Source organism: Capsicum annuum, chromosome 8 (genome assembly GCF_002878395.1).
Source record: "Capsicum annuum cultivar UCD-10X-F1 chromosome 8, UCD10Xv1.1, whole genome shotgun sequence".
Classification (NCBI taxonomy): Eukaryota; Viridiplantae; Streptophyta; class Magnoliopsida; order Solanales; family Solanaceae; genus Capsicum; species Capsicum annuum.
The window spans coordinates 162,183,396-162,189,658 of NC_061118.1; positions in this window are offsets into that span (position 1 = coordinate 162,183,396).

The following is a 6,263-nucleotide window of genomic DNA, read 5'->3' on the forward strand; positions in this document are numbered from 1 at the left end:
AGAAAAATAATGTAGTTTATAGTATGAAAAGAACAAAATATTAAAGCAATTATTGACGGATTAAACAATTGATATCATTACTATTGTTTTTTTTGCAAATCTATAATATGGTTATTTGTTAAATACTCAATTTTACATATTTAATTTAGTGAAAAACTCCCCCCACTACAAAGAAAAAAATCACAAGATAATTATGTGTCATATTGAGGACTCCTTGGATAACTTATATTTCTATTTTCATTTATTTTTTATAAATGCATTGTTACTAGCTAAAAAAAATTAAAGATTATATTTAAATTATCTTTGAAATATGAATTTATTTGTTATTATTTAGCGAGGGAAATCCCTCGCTATAAAAAATTTAATATTAGTTTTTTATTATCATCATATTTTAGTGAGGGGTGTCCCTCTCTGCCTTTAAAAAAAATAAAATTTAAACTATTAAAAGTTATATTTGAATTTTCTTTAAAATATGAATTTATATGTTATTATTTAGCAAGAAAAATCCCTCGCTATAACTAATTTAACATTAGTTTTTTACTATCATCATATTTTAGTGAGAGGTGTCCCTCTCCGCCTTTAAAAAAATAAAAATTGAAATATTAAAAATTATATTTAAATTTTATTTGAAATATGAATTTATTTGTTATTATTTAGCGAGGGAAATCACTCACTATAAAAGATTTGATATTAGTTTTTTATTATCATCATATTTTAGTGAAGGATATCTCTCTCCACCTTTTAAAAAAGTAAAAATAAAAATATTTAATTTGTGTAAGGGATAACGTTGCAAAGTCCCTCATAATATCGACATAAAATTTGTCCCTCGCTAACCTTGGTAGCTAATAGACAAGTTTTTAGTAGTGAATGCTTTGGACGTTTTGACAGTAAAGGCTCGAAGTGAATGCCACAATTGCATGGCTTCCACAAACATGCAAAAGATTAAAGCTAAAGGCATAAATGAGTGCAACTGAAGAGAATGTTATACTTACTGCCAAGCTTTAATATAATTGAAGGAAAGCTCATAAAGAAAAAAAAATGAAACATCAGTAACCCCGCACACGTCCCAATATTATTATGAACTCTCACGACCATTTAAAAGAGGCAATTAATATATAAAATATTTTTAATATTAAAATGCCTCACAATAATAGTCCCCTACTTATTTTAATATTAATAAGAGAGTCTACTAGCTGAAGGAAGACTATCATGCATAATGAAGGTGTGCTCAGCATTGAACCACCACTTAGTAAAACAATAATTTTACTCCAGAGCCGTAGTGGTCTCAGACTTGAACTATGACTGCTTTGGGGAAATAAAAACTTACTGCTTACACATAATAGTTAAGGTGTTGACATGAGCTTTATAGTCAGCATGTTACGGTCTTGTGCTATCCCGATTTTATGAGTGTTTTTTGAGAACGAGCCTAATTCTCATAGGAAGCGGCCTACCTCCACACTCACATAGGTGAAATCCGTCTAGAGTGCTCCTGTAATTTAGCACCCCACTCATATGAGCTACAGATTTTCATTAAGAGTTTATTTTAAACTCAACCTCACAATCATTACAGGTAAATGCACTCGCACCATAGGGAGGGATAAAAAAAAATAGTGCATTTTTCACAACAAGTTATCATGTGATTCATTTTTCCCATTGAACCTGGTTATAGGATCTCTAGTCCCCAGGTTGGGTTTCCTCACATATGACTCAAGATTCAATAGGCTTCAATCCCATCCCCCTCGATGTGCTCCAGACCTTTTCTCTTGCTAAGGCTTTAGTCAATGGACCTGCAAGATTATCACAAGATTTGACATGATTATTATTAATGGTACTATTTGTCAAATATGATCTCACATTACTGTATTTTCTCCGTATAGGTATGGATTTACCGTTGTAATAACAGTTTTGAACTCTACCAATTGCAGCGGTGCAATCACAATGAATTAAAATAGGAGGAATTGTTTTTTCAAATAAGGTATTTGAAATAATAAATCTCTTAACCAATTCGCTTCCTCACTAGCTGAAGCTAAAGCAATTAGTTCAGCTTTCATGGTAGAGTTAGCAATATTTTAAACTTCCAACAAATAGCACCACCGCCCAAAGTAAAAATATAACCAGTAGTAGATAAGGAATCACCTGATAAAGTGTTCCAATCCGCATCACAAAAGCCTTCAAGTACAGCAGGATATTTTTTATAGAACAAATCATAATTTTTCGTTCCAATTAAATATCTCATTACTCTAGTTATAGCATGCCAATGTTCATTACCTGGCTTGCTAGTAAACCTGCTAAGTATTCTTACTGCATATACAATATCAGGCCTAGTGCAATCAGTCACATATCTCAAACTTTCAATTGTGCTATAGCATATTCCTTTTGATTTATTACATCATTTTTACTTTCAACAGGAAACAAGTGAACACTAGAATCAAATGGAGTTACAACATGATTGCAATCAAGGAAATTATATTTTTTTAATATTTTCTCAACATAATGTGACTGATCAAAGAAAATCCCATCACATGTTCTGGTTATTTTTATTCCCAGAATAAAATTTACCTCACCGAGATCTTTCATATCAAAATGGCTTCTAAGAATATTTTTATTTTCATCAATAATATTCATATTAGAGTCAAAGATCAATAAATCATCAACATATAGGCAAATAATAACATGCGAATTATTCCAAGATTTATGATATATGCACTTATCACACTCATTTGTTTTAAAGCCATTATCAATCATGCAGGAATCAAACTTTTCATGCCATTGCTTTAGTGCCTGTTTCAAGCCATATAGGAATTTATTAAGTTTACACACTTTGCTTTCTTGGCCAGCCTCAACAAAACACTCGAGTTGTTCCATGTAAATCTCCTCATTTAGGTCTCCATTTTAAAAAGCAGTTTTTACATCCATTTGATGAATTTGTAAATAAAAAATAGCCGCAATAGCAACTTAAAATCTAATGGATGTAATTCTAGTTACCGGTGAAAAAGTATCAAAAAATTCTAGGCCTTCTAGTTGTTTAAAACCTTTAGCCACTAGCCTAGATTTATATTTATCAACAGATCCATCCGGTTTTAGCTTTTTACGTAAGACCCATTTACATCCATTTGTTTTACAACCCGGTGGTAAATCAACTAGCTTCCAAGTTTTATTGGAAATTAGTGACTTCATTTCATCATTTACAGCCTCTTTCCAGAAAATAGCATCATATGAAGACAAAACTTCTTTAAAGTGAGAGGGTCATCTCCAACGTTTAAAACATAATAATCAGGACTAAGATCTTTTTCTACTCTAGCTCGTTTATTTCTTCTTAACTCAAAATCATCATTTTCTTTATTTTTTAAAGTAGAAGTAGAAGAACTAGGTAGTGACGAAATACTTTCTTTAGTACTTAGACCCCCACTATTTTTAGAATCAAAAGAAAATTTATTTTCATGAAAAATAACATCACCCGATTCTATTATCACACTATCTTCAAGAATAAAAAATTTATAGGCCGTATTATTTGAAACATAACCAAGAAAAGCACAAATAGTAACTTTTTTACCCAACTTAGAGATTTTAGGATCCATTAATCTTACATAGGCTAAGCAACCCCAAACTTTTAGATCCCAAATTTGGCTTATGACCTTTCCACAACTCAAAAGGTGTTAGTTTGGTATTTTTATGAGGCACACGATTCAACACATAACAAGCAGTCAAAAGAGCTTCACCCCAAAAATTAAAGGTGCACAAGACTCAATTAACATGGCATTAGTTAACACAACCAAAGTTCTATTCTTTCTTTCCGCTACACCGTTAGATGCAGGAGAATAAGGAGGAGTAGTTTCATGAATTATACCCAATGATCTAACAAAAGAATTGAATTCATGTGACGCATATTCACGGCCTCTATCACTTCTTATTTTTTTTTTCTATTAAACCGATTTTCAACTTTATGGAGAAAAGTTTTAAAATTCTCAAATGCATCACTTTTATTTTTCATTAAGTAAACATATTTAAACTTAGAAAAATCATCAATGAAAGTGATAAAATATCTATTTCCTCCACAAGTTAAAATTCTACCAAGTTCGCAAATATCAGTATGAACTAATTCTAACAATTCAGTTTTTCTTTCAACTTGAAAATGAGGCCTTTTCGTGATTTTGGCTTTACTATAAGCCTCACAATTTTCAAAGTTCCTTTTGATCATTGGAATTAATCCTAAACTACTCATGATTCCCACATAACGATCATTTATATGATACAAACGAGCATGTCAAAAATTAATAGAAGAAAGCATGTAAACAAAAGTAGATGTTTTATTCATTTCAACATTCAACTTGAACATACCATCACATGCATACCCCTTTCCCATAAAATCATTATTCTTAACAATTACATACTGATCAGATTCAATAATCTGTTTGAAGCCTGCTTTATTAAGAAGAAAACTAGACATCAATTTTTTTCTCATAGAAGGAGTATAAAGTACATCTTTTAATATTAATACCCTTCCAGAGTAAATATCAACTCGACATCTCCCATTCCAAGTACTTGAGTTGTGTGTGAATCTCCAAGCATAATGGTTTGGGCTCCTCAAAATTTGTATATCTTTTAAACCAGTCTTTGTCATAACAGACATGACGGTTTGCACCAGAGTCAGCCCACCATCCATCAACATTCTCCACCATGTTTACGTCTGTTATCACCGCCATAAATGGTTCTTCAATAACGTTTGCCTGAGGTTTAGGCTCACGTTTCTGAAATCTGCAAAATCGAGAAATATGCCCACTCTTTCCACAGACAAAGCACTGTCCTTTTTGTTGTACATGCTGATATTTTGCTTGTTTTTTTCCACCATTATTGTTATTGGGATGTCTACCATCATTTTTCTTGTATTTTTTTTCTTAGGTTTCAAAGTAATATTTTTATTAGTTTTAGGGGTAGCATTATTTGAAGAAGTTAAATTTACCTTCGGTGTGATGTTGTTCTCTTCTGTTTGCAAAAGTGCATCTTGACCCCTTGCCTCTTCTTCCATGCAGATTCTCATTATCAAAGTCTCAAGAGAAGTTTTCTTTTGCTTGTGGCACATGTTTTTTTTGAAATTCCTTCCACGAAGGTGGAAGCTTATCAATTATGCCACAAATAATAAGGTTATCTCCAATTTTGACTTCCTCGGACCTAAGCACTCCAACGATCATTATGAAGTCCTGAGTTTGGTCTACCACTGATTTGTTGTCCATCATTTGAAAATGAAAAAATTTGCTAGCCGCATATTTTTTTGCTCCTGCCTCCTCAGTGTCATACTTACTCTGCAATGCTTTCTAAATTTTATTTGCACTAGAGTAAGTTCTACCATAATAATCATAAAAATTATCAGACAGACAATTAAGTAAAACGTACCAACACTTGTAGGAGTCACCGTCGTATTTTTCAACTTTCTCTTGAAGAGAGATAAGTTCTTCGTCGGTCATGGAAGAGTTATCTACTTTATTTGGATTCTTCTAAGTTAAAACATAAGAGACATTGAGAAGACTCAAGTGGAAAAACACTTTACCCTTCTACCTCTTGAAGTGAGTACCGTTGAACCGGAATGGCTTGTTAAGATCTCCCATCTTGATATCCGCGGTTTTTTCAGTTGTTGCCATAAAATCTCCTTAAAATTATTGGTGAAATTACAAAAAAATATTACAACTGAAAATTACAAATGAAGAAAAAATCAAAAGTTATCTTCTTCTTCTTCGTCGGTTGAGGCGCGAATATCTCGCTCTCTTTAAGGAGATTCAACCCACTGCAGTAAATGTTTCACCAGTCCAGCAGTAATCTTCTTGACTTGTCCCCTCCAGGATACAACAGCCTTCTCACAATAACTCAACAACTCTGGACAAGAGTTGAGTTCAAAGCTCCACAAAAAGAACACCTTCCTTCAACTAGCAAACTCTCTTTTTTACAAACTTTTTTGTGAACTCTCTATTATCTTGTGTATATCAAAACCATGCAAGACTATATCTATTTTTAGGAGAGGAAGTCTTCCATGCAATGAATAGTAAGATAAATGATGGTAGTAAAGGAGGAAGATCAATGACTTTTAGGTTACAAGAGTTACTAGAGTAATGAAGAGAATAATGGTAGAAGTTACATGAGTTATAAGAAACTTATGTCCATATTCCTACCACTAACTTATAAAATAATTATCATAAAACATATGAAAGTAAAGTGGGAGTAATGCTCTGGACGTTTTGACAGTAAAGGCTCGAAGTGAATGCCACAATTGC